Here is a 15,873-nt window from a genome sequence, read left to right on the forward strand (position 1 = left end):
AAGGACAAGAGGATATTGAATGAAACTGAAGAGCAACCAATTGAAAACTGACAAAAGGAATACTTTTTACCCAACACATAATTCATGTATGGAGCTAATTTCCACATGGTGTCATTGAAGCCAAAAACTCAGTAGGTTTGAAAAAAGGGTCAGACATTTATATGGCTAACAACATTCACCATTACATTTGATAGGATAAATATATATAAGTCTATAAACACTTCTACTTCAAGGCATAACCCAACCACCCACTGCCTGGGTTAGGATGAAATTTTCCAAATGGGCATGTCATTTTATAACTGTTCACTACTGTTTTCCTTGCACCTTCTTCTGAAGATGGACCACTAGTTTGATTCATCATGGCAGTTCCTATGTTTCTGTGTTCTTCAACCTCAGTGGGCTCTTAGTAAACAAATCTTTATTAAAAGGTACATGGTGCTCTGTTCTGTAAATATATGTGAAAAGTGTATCAATGTATCATTCTTATGCACTTGAAATGCACTTACTGTGCACTTTACTTGCTAGAGCCATATTTTGCCACTGATCTCCATGTGGCAGTCCCCATTAAAATTGATAATAAAGAACTCTGCATAAAAATCAGTGGTGGGACATTATTCTGTATTTAATTTGTACTTTTTGGGACCACTTTAAAGTACCTGAAGGATGTTCCTCTATAAAATAAGTACAACATAAGTGCAATATCAAAATGCTGAGCAATACACTTTCTGGAAGTGAAGTGTATTGGAAAATATCTCCTTTTTCTTTCAGGATGAAATTATGATAAAGTACCATAGCTTCATCACTATTACTGAAAACTATAGTGTGACTAAAACAGCAGTTCTATATAATACATATTACTCTCCAGTTCATCTGTTTTGTTAATTGCTGATGCTGGCCCATGCAAAAGAAAATGGAGGGGAAGTAAGGAACGTGGCTGAGCTTTGTTTATTGTGGTTCATAAGGAAGCTAATTCAAGATCCAATACATTTATTTAAAAGTCTTTTGATCAACGATACCTACTGTTGTAACAAGAAGTCTGTGTGTCTCACCATGTTTTGGTGGCATTTCCAGAAACACGTTGCCTTGGCATCAGTCTCCTTTATAAAACATACTACGAATATTGTTCTGTTGTACCTCTCTCTTCCTTTTGAATACATGGCATTAAAACTTTAATTTGTGGTTTTGGAAAAACAGCTTGGTTGGACTATTGTATTGACAATTGTAAGCCGATCTGGGGAAGTCTGAACCAAACCGGGTAGCTAATGCAGAGTTCTGCTGCTAGAATTCTGAAAGCAGGAAACAAATTCCATCACGTTTCACTATTCTTATCTATTTTGAACAGGCTGGTAAAGTGGAGGCTAACCTTTATAGGTCTGGTCCCATCCAAATCCAATAAGCCCCTCCTTCTCTGAATTTAAGTTTGTCTTAACATTTATAGCGTCAGCTCTTAGCAAAAATGAATGTTTACAAGCATATTTATACAGTGTATAATGGAGTCACAGCAGTAACTCCACAGCTGAGGTTGTAAGTCACTTTCTGTTCTAAGCCTGTTTTTGATATTCCTTATGTCCAACTTCCTGGAAAAAAACTCCTTTCTACCTGAAAATGTACAGTGTGGTTGCTAGCAAACAAGGGTAGAATTGTTTTGGAAAGGTTGAAGTTGATTAGACAAAGCATTTCATAGGACTGGACTTTGTAAAATGAAGTGCAATTCATATTTGAGAAAGGTTCCCTGCATTTTCAATCCATTTCTGAAAAATGGCTTGTTCTAGAAACCTTAAAATTGTATTGTTCTTGAATATAAGATGAAATCTGGTACAAAGGACTTCAGAAACTAGGGTACGGTGGAGATGTTAGGACTTGTATCTTATTGACATTTGATGTTAAAAATACTCAGTCAGGTCCCAGCTGAATCTATAAATTTGGCCACAGGTCTGGCAGAGTTTAGAAGGTGAGCTGGTATACAGCTGTAGTGGTGGAAAATGTAAGCTCCATCAGCCAAACTCCTCCAGTTCAAAGATGTTCTAAACTGTGCTGGCATAGAAGATGGAATCAGAGTTCCATCAACTTAATTGGTTGGGTTCACCCTATCTTCTGGTGGCAGCAGGGTGGTCATGGGATCTAGTGACCTCTTTTCTGGGTCTCACCACAACAACTACGTTGACCTTCTATACACTCTCAGGCATTTTTGGTATTTAGGCACGCAATGAGTCATAGGGTGCTGTAACCTCAGATTAAAATTTTACAAGACTGGGAGTGGATTGCTTGGCCACATTTTCTGGATGATTAGATAGGAAAAGGGCTAGCAGTGTATTGGGCTGTCCAGTCCATCTGCCAGTTAGGTATGAATTGTGCTTTCTCTGTGGTAACTAGAGTAACTATAAAGTAAGTTAACTTGAAGTGTATGTAAATGGTTATAGTGATAAATATATCTGATATACAGGAAACAATGCTTTTTCACATGGGGGAAAAAGTACATCAAATGTTAGGCAAATCACGAATTTTAAGAAAAAAACTTATAGATTTCATCAAGGGGTATTGGAGATACCAACCATGAGAGCAAAGTTTGAAAGGTACAAAGTATGTCCACAGAGTATCCTGGATAGAAAAAAGCCTGGTTTGTTTATTTATTACTTATCTGAATCATAGTAGTGTGCCAATGTAGCAGAACAAATATGGCTTAATTGTGAGTTTTGAATTTTTAGGTTATCAGTTTTGACTAAAATAGTCAGAATTGTTGACAGAAATTTGCCGGATTAATTCATTGAAAAAAAAAAAACACGAGTTATTTATCTGAGCCTTGATGTAGCATAAAATTAAAGTTATGCAATGATTCACTAATACAGGAAGTTTCCTGTTACGTAATTATCTGCAACGAGGGGTCTGTCAATACTATCGGCTATCAATTGTCACTTTATATCAAGCATTATGCGTTCAGGGTACATGTATGTGTTAGATTTGCACTCTTCCTGGCTGGTGAAGGCCAGGAGGGATGTGCTTGGTCTATTTTGGGAGCTGATTGTAAGCCTCACTGTTAGGGAGGGCAGGATGCCAGCTTCTTTGAAAGCAGCAATTGTTAGACCCTTTCTCAATAAATCATTTCTTGCTGCTGACAAACTCACCAATTATCACTCTGTCTCTAATCTTCCTATTGTGGGCAGGCAACACCATCATATCTGGAGTCCTCCAGTCGCCCACAAACCCAGTCAGTCAGTTTGTTGTTTGGTCCGGGAATAGTACATAAGAACATAAGAATGGCCATACTGGGTCAGACCAAAGGTCCATCCAGCCCCGTATCCTGTCTTCCGACAGTGGCCAATGTCAGGCGCCCCAGAAGGAATGAACAGAACAGGCAATGATCAAGTGATCCATTCCTTGTCACCCATTCCCAGCTTCTGGCAAACAGAGGCTAGAGACACCATCCCTGTCCATCCTGGCTAATAGCCATTGATGGACCTATCCTTCATGAACTTATCTAGTTCTTTTTTGAACCCTGTTATAGTCTTGGCCTTCACAACATCCTCTGGCAAGGAGTTCCCCTGGTTGACTGTGCGTTGTGTGAAAAAATACTTTCTTTTTTTTTTTGTTTTAAATCCGCTGCCTATTAATTTCATTTGGTGGCCCCTAGTTCTCGTGTTATGAAGAGGAGTAAATAACACTTCCTTATTTACTCTCTCCACACCAGTCATGATTTTATAAACCTCTATTGTATCCCGCCTTAGTTGTCTCTTTTCCAAGCTGAAAAGTCCCAGTCTTATTAATCATTCCTCATATGGCAGCCGCTCCATACCCCTTATCATTTTTGTTGCCCTTTTCTGAACCTTTTCCAATTCCAATATAAAACAGCGATTTCACTGGCTGATGATCTCTTGTTGATGAAGATCCAGTGTCTATGCCGATTCATTTAGCCCTGTTGCTGTCTGGGCTACGGTTGATCAACAGGCTTTGCTGGCCATCTTTTGTCTTGAGCAGAAATGTGCAAATTTTCCAACAAAGCAGAAAAGCTAACAAATTCAGGTTTTATTATGACCCCAAACTGGGGCAAGATTCCTCAAAACATATTCTATGAGTCATGACCCTTTTGGTGGGACTTGGTTGAGTTCTAAGTGAACCTGGTCACTAATTTGTGATTTTTGGGTAGCAATCATGAGAAACTGTGTGATTTTTTGCAACATTCCAACACTAAACCAGGCAAATATTGTTGGTTCTAGCTCATTTTTGCTTTGAGTTTTTGGTTCATTTTAATTAGCAAATGAAATTAATAGTGAAACTTAAGGGATACAAAACAATATGAATTAAAAATTAAACATTTTTCAGAACCCAAGCCCTTATGTTTAGTAATACCATTAATCTGTATATTTGATGCACAGACACCCTGGTAAGGGCATATTAGAAGTATAAATACATCTGAAACAATTAAATAAAATTATCTATATTTTTATATCTGTCATAGATGAAAAATTATGTATATGATGTGTGTAGTTTACCTAAGAACTGACATGGCTTCACTCACTGTTATATCTAAGACCCAGATCCTCCCATTATTTCAATTAATTATAGTCAATTAAAATATTAATTAATCTTCAAAACACCCCCTTTAAGGAGAAAATTATCATCACCACCAGTTTATGGCTAGAGACCAGATTATTTACTGATAACTGATTATTGTCTGTTAATGGTTTACACACATCGTACTCCACAGAGTGGAAACAAGTTCACAAGATGTCTCGAAAAATCTAATGCTAGATTTGTGTATATATATTTTATTTTAGAAGAAATGTGTAAAATATCTTGTATCAAACCATCTTAAACATCTCCAGATGCTCACAGTCTAATAAAAGATCAATAGTAATTTACAGTCACTAAATTGCTTCAAAATCTGTAATTTTCAGACAGCAAAACACATATATGTTTGAATTGGGATGGAAGTTGTTAACTCCTGTCTCCTGCCAAATCAAGCTATTTGGGGAGAGCCCATGCAGCAGCCACAAACAAAGCTGTGGAAACTCAGTGTTTAGAGGGTTTGCAGAACACCAGCCACGGAAGAATTTTTTGATCCCATAAACAGCATTAACTACACTTTTTTCGAGAGATGCAAGTGAAGGAATGAAGGCTGAGACTTGCCACTTACATTCTGCTCCCACCTCATCTTCTCTCTCACACTTTTTCTTTGGTTGTCTCGTCAGACCCAGAGTAAGTAGCCTGAGCAGAACAGAGTCTCTTCTCCATGGTAGGGTTACAGTGGGTTCTGTCACCACAGCACATGGTAACCTCACCAGGTTAGAGGAAAGATTTTTTGCACTGACAGACATGTGGATAAGACAGCTTCTACCCACCAAGTATCATGCAACTCATGTGACACACATCTGGCAGCGCTGTTACTCCTACAGATGTTTGCTTGGGCTGCAGGCACAATGCTGCACTCCCTCCCTCTCAGCTGCTGGGGCCTGCTGTAGTGCAGCCCTTCTTCCTTTCTCTCTGCTCCCCGAAATGGAGCCTCAGCATGTTGGGAAGAGAACAGTATGAGAGGACAGAGGAAAGGGATAGGGGAAGAGGCAGAATAGTGAGTGGTACAGAAGGAAGGAAGCTGCTCTTCAGCAACTCTCGTAAGCTCTTCCCTATGCCCTCAGCCACTCTCCCAGCTTGTGCCAAGCTCTCCCTTTGGTCCAGTATTGCTCCAGGCTCTCTGCCACCCATGGCAACCCCTCTGCCAGACTCCTTCCCCACAATAATTTCCCGCCTCAGTGGCCCATGAGTACCTCCCACAATAGCCCTGGATCTCCCTGTTGTTGCAAAAATGCTCTATGTCTTTATACTTAATAGATACTTGTAAATGTAAATACTTAATAGAAAATTAAGGGGGCGTTCAAGAAAATACACACATTGGTTTTATGGGTTTTGTAGGACCAATTGTGCACTGCGAAAGACTTCCTTTGTGCAGCTCTTTATAACCGGTCTTAACATTCTGGTTCCTCCAAAATCTTCTATGTACCTGCACTGTGTGGTGAGGAGGTTATCTCCCAAATATTGGCTCCCATGGCCCTGACGGGGCAATTCTCTGCTCTGTTTACAGCAGATAATGTAATAGATGTAGACTTGGCCCAGGCGTAGCTGCTATGGAACCCAAGGTTATGTAGCTCCCATTTCTTCAGAGGCAGAAGACTCCAAAGCTTAGCATTAAGGTGTCACTGAATAGCCACCACGCAGCACTTAATTAATAAGCACATGGAGAGCTAAGGCAAGTTACAGGGCCCCACTTACCCCACTAGGAGCAGGAGGATGATAATGACAAGCTAGCAATGGAGACTGCTGTTGATTAGTTGATTTCTTCTGAATTTTGCTTGATCAGGATTTGGCCTTGTGTAAATGGCTATGGAAGGAGAGGGAACAAGCATGCAGTGATGCTTACAATCAAGAAATGTCACACTTGAACTGAATAAAAATTGGCTAATAGAAAAGCCATGGTTCCGGCATCAATGAATTTTATGTAAAATGGCCTTTGAAAAGTTCCAAACAACGTAGCTTTCAATAAAAGCTTAGTTCTGCATACATCAAATTTATGTCTAACCTGCTAGGGAGGCAGGAAAGTTTGCTAGGCATGAAGCTGAGCCTATGCATAATGAGGTTTTCGACTGGCAGCATAACAACGGAAAGTTTGCATTATCCATATATTGTTTCCACTAATTTATGCAATAATACCAGTAAAATGTATCAGCTATAGCCAATTAAAGTGATGGCGACTGTGTTCAATAGTTTTATTTATGAGGTAATTTTTTATGGTGATATCTTTCTAAGGACACAAACAGTTCAGATTATGCAAATTTCCTCTTAAGAATATCTCCAAATGAAAAGTGAGAATTCCAGAGACAGAACAGAGGAATTTTACCATCAGGCCCAGAGCCTGTGTGACCAAGGGTGCTACATTTGTGAGGAGCTGGCTGGAGAAGCATCTTCAGAAGCATATTCTCAACATTGCAGGGTATGAGAGCTAGAAGCAAGCTCTCTGCTGGCCACTGGAAAAATTCTTGAGACTAATGAGGGATGGATGTTTCTCTATTCGTATGCAGAATGTACAAGGGTCTGGGTTTTTTTTTTGACACATCAACGTATGAAAACAAATGAGTGGATGGATTTTTTTTATTATTGCAAGTTTCATACAGTTTGCAGCAAAGCAAAATACAGTTTTTGTAATATACTAAATAAATAAATTGTAGCAGGAATAGGTGCCACTTTAGTATTTCTAGAAATCTAAATAAATAAATTATTTGCACTTCCAAAGTTTGTTCCATCTAAGGATACCAGAAGATAAATTACTTTGCAAAGATCTGTCTTTTTCTATAATATCCATCTAAACAATAAACAGTAAAACTTTATCTGGATGGTAACATCCAAGTAGACTTCATAGAGGTTCTTGCTCTTCACTCTTTTCAGATTCTAGGAAACTTTGCTTATATCTTCTAAATTTTTTGTTACTAACATTATTTATGTTTTAGTGTTATTTATATTAAAACATTTTTCTGTTGAAAAGTGGTCTTTTTGAAAATGAAAATGAAAAATGTCCCCAATTTTGTTTTTCTAGTTTTCAGTTTTTGACTGAAGTCTTAAAAAAACCTTCCTTTCTTCCATTTTTGTTTTTTCCTTTCCCTCCACCTTTTTCTAGTAGCAAAACTGAACAAAGAAAACAAGCAGAAAGAAGAAAAAACAGGACAAAGTTGAAAAAAGTAAAAAAAAAAAAAAGACCACCAAAGCACAAATTTTTAAAACAATTTTCATGCAAAAAAGGTTTTGAAAAGGAACAATGATTTTGAGAATATTTGCAAAAAGATTGTTGCCATTTTCTGACCAGTTCTACGAATAAGAATAATTGCTTATATAAGAGCAGTCATGCTGTGGCTTCAGTTGTTGATATAATCAGTGGAAGTTCTTGTTTTAAGGTTTAAGGTGCTGGTATAATGTGGTTGTTTAGTAACTTTATGAAATGTCCTGTTAAATATGACATAAAACTCGATAGGTTCCTAGATGTAGGAACAGCAGTGATGTCTGCATATTTGATTTAATTTTAGCCCATCGGTAAGATTTAGTGCAGAGCATAGAAATCTAATCTGATTCCATCATATGTACATCCCAGATTTTGGGTATCCGTTAGTCTGCTGTAGGTGTGTAATGGCTACAGACTAAACCATCCAACAGTAAGAATTTTATTAAGCTGTAATTTATATTCTAGGGAAGTGTGTGTTTCACTACATATCCTATACAGCTCAAATTACAGAGAGGAAAAAGGATAAATTACTTGCTTGAGAACACTGTAGATTTGGAGAAGTGCAAAGTCACCACGGATTGTATTATTAGTAATAAAGGTTTTCTTAGCAGAAATAAACTGATCCATTGACAGTAGCGAGATTTCACTGTACATAGTGCCATGGATTTACGGATACTGCAGATGTGTATGCATGTGTATAGTTAATGTGTGATATGTGTGTGATATTTTATATATATACACACATGTATATATCAGAAACCTTGTTTCCATTCTTTTATTTGACAGACACAGATGCCAGCATTTGAATGTTCATTGCTGGTTCTGTTTGATATTTTACTAGAGTATTAGCAAAATAATCAGTCATACTTATTGATTAAAACACAATGTCAAACTATAACTTTTCCCATGTCTCCCCTCATCCTTAAGTTTAAACTTCTAGTTTACTCTGGTCCTTAACAGTGTGGCTTGCTTAATTCTGGACATACTCCTTATAATTCTGTATATTAGAAATGATCACTGTCATTCTTAGATGGATTCTTTGCAGTTTTTACTGTGACAACACTTTTTGAGCTACCTGCTACCAAGCTTATATCACCTCTTCTCCACCCATCCACTAAAAAAATGCTCTGGTGTATAGATCTTACAGTTTGCTAACCACAAGGAAAACCCTCAGCTTCACTGTACTAATGCTACAGATATTAATTTGATATAATTGAATTCTATAGGTTTGTCAGCTGTCTAAATGATTTTCACTTTTTATTTTGCTAGAATTTTGTATAAAATTGAATCATTAAGTGTCAACTGGCAGTCTGAAATAAATTATGCTCTTAAAAATGTAGAGCAGAGCAGTAACATGAATACACACACACAAAATAAAAAAGTCCTTACAAAGGCTTACATGAAGTCAGGTGTGTTACAGAGGTTTTAAAAAACCCCATAGTCTTCATTTGTAAAATGGAGGTAAGGATGCCATTTAACTAAGTGTATTGTGCATTCCATGGTCAGAGAGAGAAAAACATAAAAGCAATAATGTATATCAAAAGAGGGGGGAGGGGAAACGTTTTTTCCTCCTCCCGCTTGCAACTTCCATCGAGCTACCTGAGAAGTGATATGAGAAGGGTATTTTGGAATAAAGACATTGCTCTGACAGCAAATACAAATGAAATAAAATTGGCCTAAGGCTTTGATGCCAGAACCTGACTGGAGAGCTGAGACTTGGCAATGCTCTAGTTTAATACGCCAGAGAAATAGAACTAGAATCATTTGCAATGCAGTAAGATGAAAAGATGAAAGAGGCAAGTATAACAAACCTAGAGATTAAAATAGACTTTTCAGGCTATATAAATTCTCTTTTTGCACCAAAGTTGACCCATAAACATAACACGTGAACGAAGGCTCTGTTATTAGCATTTTCTAGAAAATTTGCCTCTTAACCCTTTTCCCCTCTCTTGAAACAAAAATTTCAAATCCTGTGTGATACTATAATGGGGACTTGATCCTGGGGTGCTGAATGTGAGGGGCTGTCTTTCATAGCTCCTGAGTGATGTCCTCTGGCTGAAACTTGTGTGTTAACGGACTCTGGAGATAACAGCAAACAGCCATGTTTGGTGTCATTCACAGTTTCAACATGTTAAACTCTCTTGGGAGGATAAGCAGGGATGAGATGGGATATTATTGTGCTGGAAGGGATTAATGGGTGCCAACCACCAGTTTTTTGATCTATAGATCATCGCAAAGATGCTGAAAGCTTTTGCTCTGCTAATCAGATGATGAGAGGCTTCAAGGAAGAAGGGATAGCTCAGTGATTTGAGCATTGGCCTGCTAAATCCAGGATTGAGAGTTCAATCCTTGAGGGGGCCATTTAGGGATCTGGGGCAAAAATTGGGGATTGGTCCTGCTTTGAGCAGGGGGTTGGACTAGATAACCTCCTGAGGTCCCTTCCAACCCTGATATTCTATGTCTCCCATTTTTCCCCTTTCAGATTTACTGATTTTCCCTCAAATCATTAGGGTTCTGCCCATTATTGCCTACAACATTCCCTGACATTTTGGAATTGATCAGATATAGTATTAAAAATTATTGCATTACAGACAGAAATTCTGCTGAGTTGAGTGCAAAGCCTGTGTAAGCTCTGCCAAGAAAAACAACATAAGGAGCTGCTAAAACACTCTCCTACAGCTCACTAAAAAACCTCTCACCTCTCCACTGCACATACATGCCCCTCCTAGTCCTAACGTTTTAAACTTAGATTGTAAACTCTTGGGGATAGGAACCATCCTTTTGTTGTTTGTGCAGCACCTGGCACAATAGGGACAACGCCAATGAATGGTACTCTTATGTGCTACCACAATGCAAATAACAAATAGTGACTGGTTTAAAGAGAGATTTGGTTTAGGTGAGGATGTGTGTACTATTTCTCTTTCATATGCTAATGATAAAGACAGTACTTACTGTTTTTTTTTTCAGGCTTATATGGCTTAAATATGACTTCAGCTTGAAGTTAAAAAACAAAACAAAAAAAAGTATTTTAGTGAGTACTGAATTTATATATTTTACACTTTTTGTCATCTGAAGAGAAAAAATATGAAATTACTGAAGTGTAACCAGTTATCAGCTATTATTTATATATTTCACCCTAGATTTCTCCTTTTTCTATTTAAATTCTTTTAGTGCCTATACCAAGTCATTCCAGCTGCTTGGGCATATATAAAGCAATGAGTTTCAAACAAATTTCTTTTTCCATGGAAGAAAAAATATATATATATATAAGCCCTCACCTTCCAGGACCATCTTTCTAGTCCCTTTGACAAACACTAACATTTTACTTTAAAATTGTGTGGCTTTTGCATAAAACACTACCTACTGAACAGAACATTTCTAAAGTGCTTTTCCATGAAGAAGAAATAGAGGAAGATATAAACAGCACATTTTTAAAGCAGTAATCCAAGTTCATAAACTCTTTCCTCAGCCCACTACGGAGTTCACATGACTTCAGTTGCCTTTGAGACAGGGCTTTATAATATTCCAGATCCCACAATGCTATGCAACACATGAATATAAAGGAAAAAAAAGCGTGCTTTGTTTTTATAAAAGAGAGAAATCTCCCCTAACCCATCCTCCAAATTCCTATTGATAGGAAGGAATGTTTAAATAACAATAATACAGACAAATAATATCCTTGTTTTGTTGCAAAGTTAGCTGAGCACACTCCAGCTGTTTGCTCTTAGAAATAGGCTCTTCAGACCATTTGGCTCCTAATTAGTGCATGGGAAAGTGGATTGGTTTTTTTGGTTAGGTAGCTCACTAGAACCAAATCTGTATTCCTTTCTAAAGAAAAGAATATCTGTTTCTCTAGAGTTATAGTCCTTTCTGTTGCAGGACTTTGCCAGGCTTTTAAAGTTCCTGCTGATATTGCCCCATAGGGATACTGTTCAGGGGGCCCGAGTCATCTTGGGGACTGCTGTGACATGTTAACGTTGTCCATTAGAAGTTTTAATATGAGCACACAGTCTCTGATCAGTTACCTGCACTTCTCTCATTTCCAGAAGGCTCATTTAAAAGGCAGTATGAGTGAAGCAGCACGTTGGGAGCCTAAGACATGGCTCTGTTGGGTAAAACACAATTCAGGGGATTGAGTCTGGCATAAGATTTTGCCTTTAACTCATTACTTCACATCTGGCTCAGGCTAGTGATAACCAAGACTTGCTACCTTCTGATGCCTCTACAGCAGACTATGTGAAAGGAGATAGTGGTCTCAGTCCAGCTCCATGGGCAGTTATCCACATAAGAAAAACTATCCTTATAGGTAGCACTAATTGTTTCAACAGAGAAGCCAGGCAACAAATGGGAGTTAAACAACCTTTTTAGCCTGTGTCACAACATTGTGGAGACATGTTGGTGGGGAAAGCTACACTTCACAAGCAATCCATGTATGGGTTATAATGTGCTGGGTTTTTTTTAGAGTAGCCTGTTGTATAAAGTAGCTCCACTGGTCTGCATCCTACCTCTCATCCTTGATACAGGACTTTGACGGGGTGTGGAAGAAGGAAAAAATTGCAGAGCAGGTCACTGAGTTAAGAGCTCTGGCTGCTGCTTTGTGACATTTTGGGGTTCAACCCAGACCAGCAAGGGGTTTTGTCACCGCCTGCCCTGAAACTCTGGGTGCCTTAAATGCTATGCTGCTGTGATTCACAGCTGGGATACTAACAGCCAACAGACAGGTTTCCACCACTGAGTATGGAGAATGACCCTAACAGCACCTCCCTAGTCCTGAATTTTCCCCAAACTGTCTCCCTGCAGCGTCCAGCCCTCTTCTGGAATACTCCAACGTTATTACATTTGCTGCTCCTTTAAAGAGATAGAAACAGCAGCTTGCTATCTTGAAGTTATTGTTAACACCAGTCAATTCAGTCAAAGCACTAGGTTGGTTTAGATAAAAAGTAAGACATTTATTCCATCAAAAAGAGAGAGGGTTTATGCGAGTTAAAGTATAAGGGATAAAGACAGAAAGGATTACAAACATACAAAAGTAAAAGTGTGCTTTCTAATGGCTAAGAGCTAATTTAACAAGCTACACTCTTTGTTCAAGGTAGTTTTCTCTCCAATCTTCCTTTTCCAGCAATGACTGACTAACTCTTAGTCAGGATCCCCACAGAGTCCCAGGCTCTGGTCTGCCTTGTCTCCTCATGTGAAGGATCACTTAGGTGTTTTCTGCCTCTCTCTTTATAATCAAACCATTGAAAAGTATCTCTCTCAAAGTTCATTGACCATGCTTCAAGAAGCAGGAAGGCTTCCTAGGAGTGCAGTTTCCTTTCCTCTTCGAGATTGCAAAGTGATCACTTTTCCCTCACTTGCTTTTCTGAGGACTTTGTTTGCCTGTCATACAAATATGCTTTTCTTTGGCCACACCTTGCTCAATTTACATGGAAGACACATCCAAGCAGGCAGAACTGCATTTCTTTGTCTGGAAAAACCCTGTTTATCCACTCCCCTGACATGGCTGGTTCAAACAATTTTAGTCATAATTCCAGCACATCTGTATAATCCTTTGTGGGTTGACTGCAGATACATCATGCAAGAATACTAATTAGTTAGTAGTTTTTAGTTTTCCAATGATATATTACATTGGTGAGGTATATACCTTTTGGGTATATATTATGACAACCATGTGTTAGGTGTAGTGAGTATGTCAGGACTGACAAGAGTTGCTGACACAGAGTAATGAATCACCAACGGGTCTCTGTGTCATAGGGTTATTGGGCAAAAATACAGAGGATCAGCATAGTAGTGGGGAGGAAAGGAGGTGGATGAGCTGTGCATTTTATTTCTTTGTTTTTCTTCAGAAATATCACTGACACCTCTACATAGTACAGAAAAGGGCTTGGGACCTTGTTTTTTAACTGAATGTTTAGGACTCTATCCAGTCATTTGCCATGCTTTAGAAACCAACAGATCATCCTAATTAACCAGCATTAGCATCTCCAATATGTCCTTTTCCTCCTGGCTGGAGGGACTAATTTATGAGAAAAGATTAAAAAAATTAAATATAGAAAGCTTAACTAAGTGAAGACTTCAGAGGAACAAAATAAAGGCCTACAAATATGTGAAGGGTGTAAACTCCAGAGGGAGGTGAATTATTTAAGGTAATATGAGGGGTTTTAACAAAGACTAATGAGATGAAATTAAGAATAGTAAAATTTAGGCTGAATATAAAAGGGAAATCTTCTTGACAGTAAGAACTATTAGGTTGTGGGAGAGTCTCCCAAGGGAAGTGATGGAAGACCCATCATTTGGTACATTTACAGCTAGGCTTGACAAAATATTAATAAATATACTATAGGGAACAATTGGTAGGGAAAAGGACAAGATTACTTGAATAGATATTTTCTATATCCTAATAATTCCAGTGTTACATTTCTGTGTATTAAAATAACCCATCAACCCACACTTACATTTGCTGCATCTTTGGTTAAATGTATCCCCCAAAACTTTAAGACCCTGTTCCTGTAGGGAGATTCATGTGAAGAGCCCCCCCATGCCTTTATGAAGTCCCAATAAATGTAATGAGGCTCTGCAGGTGGGATCAGCTTGCAGTATCAGGGCTTAAATTACCTTCTTTGCACAGGGTGTTATCTCTTGCTTCAGGGTGTGGTCTTTTTATGTGTACTGAGATATGAAATCTTCCCTTCTCCTCCCCTATTTACCATCATTTTTCCTCGTTATACATAAAGCTAAAGAAATCCTAGGATGACTCCTCTGTATTGAAAATGCTCCAGCATCATTTGTGCTGTCAGCATTGAACTTCACACCCACAACATTTGAATAGATTCAAGATGTGCTCACGTGCATTCCTCCAAATGGATAGGGGACTGATTATTCTTTGTAGCTCACTGATAGCAGTAAGCACTGTAGCTGAATTACATTGCTTTTGAAATTGGGGCCATTATGATAAAAACAGGTTTACTGCTTTACCCAATTTCATGTTTGGAAAAGAACAAAAGAGACAATTTATATATCTGGCTGTAGAACTCCGTTCCACTTAATATAAGGGGGTGTGTGTGTGTATAGGAGGGATTATAATACATTCTACATCTATCTGTATTTTAATATAAATTGTATTAAATAAACAAGAGCTTCAGAAGTCTATTGCTGATACCCAGAACTACAGTTAAATATGACTTTACCCATATTCCCAATCCTCAAAGCAGGAATAACAATAATTTTAAAAAAGGGGTCTCTGACTCTGTGGACAGATTTATTTCCATTATATTAAGAGCTCCATTTCAGTGGTTTCCAGATCCATTGTTCACATAAGCAACACTAAATGCTTCCTGGTCAAGACTTGGGAAATGACTATATTACCCCTGCAAGCCATTCATCTGGAAGCCTGATGTGACCCACTCAATTTCTGAGGACGGCTCTACCTCTTAATGTGAGAAACACCCAGCCTTCCTGTTCAAAGAGATCTTTGAGAAGGACCAACCCCATATGAAATGAATTTAACAACTGGAGTTTGTCATTTTGCCTTTCCTTTTCTGGAAAAAAAAGCTAGTGATTTCTTTTGACTTAAACTGGGCATTCAAAAAGCTGTTTTTATTAATGAATCATATTAAGCCACCAGTGAAAGGATCCCTAACTCTGTTTAAATAACAGGCTATGATTCCTCTCCCCCCCGCTTCCCTTCGGCTCCACTGCTATTAATTGAGGAGTTTCTTTGTTTCTTTTCTAATGAAGCTAACAGAACACATCTGTCAGGTGCTTGTATTCTTCACCCGTCTATAGTATGTAATAGCCCAGCTGGAGGCTATAATGCTACACAATACCCCTGGCCGTTACAGCAACTATTTATTCCTGGGCTTTTCCTCAGATAGGGATTTGAAAAAAGTCTGAAATTTGGGCCTAATTGCTATTTACACAGCGATAGACACCTGTTCTAGCTGAGACCCTGGCTCATGAATCCTACACCTGAGACCTTAGGGAAAGTGGAAGAGAAAATTTCAAGCAGCTGCCAGTCCAGTTTAGACACAGCTTTTCTATGTTGCTTGTACATACAGTATACAAATTTATATCTATAGATATCTGACTATTGCCATAGCTGCTGTTTCACAGCCAAG

The sequence above is a fragment of the Natator depressus genome, chromosome 2 (genome assembly GCF_965152275.1).
Source record: "Natator depressus isolate rNatDep1 chromosome 2, rNatDep2.hap1, whole genome shotgun sequence".
In the NCBI taxonomy this organism is placed as follows: Eukaryota; Metazoa; Chordata; order Testudines; family Cheloniidae; genus Natator; species Natator depressus.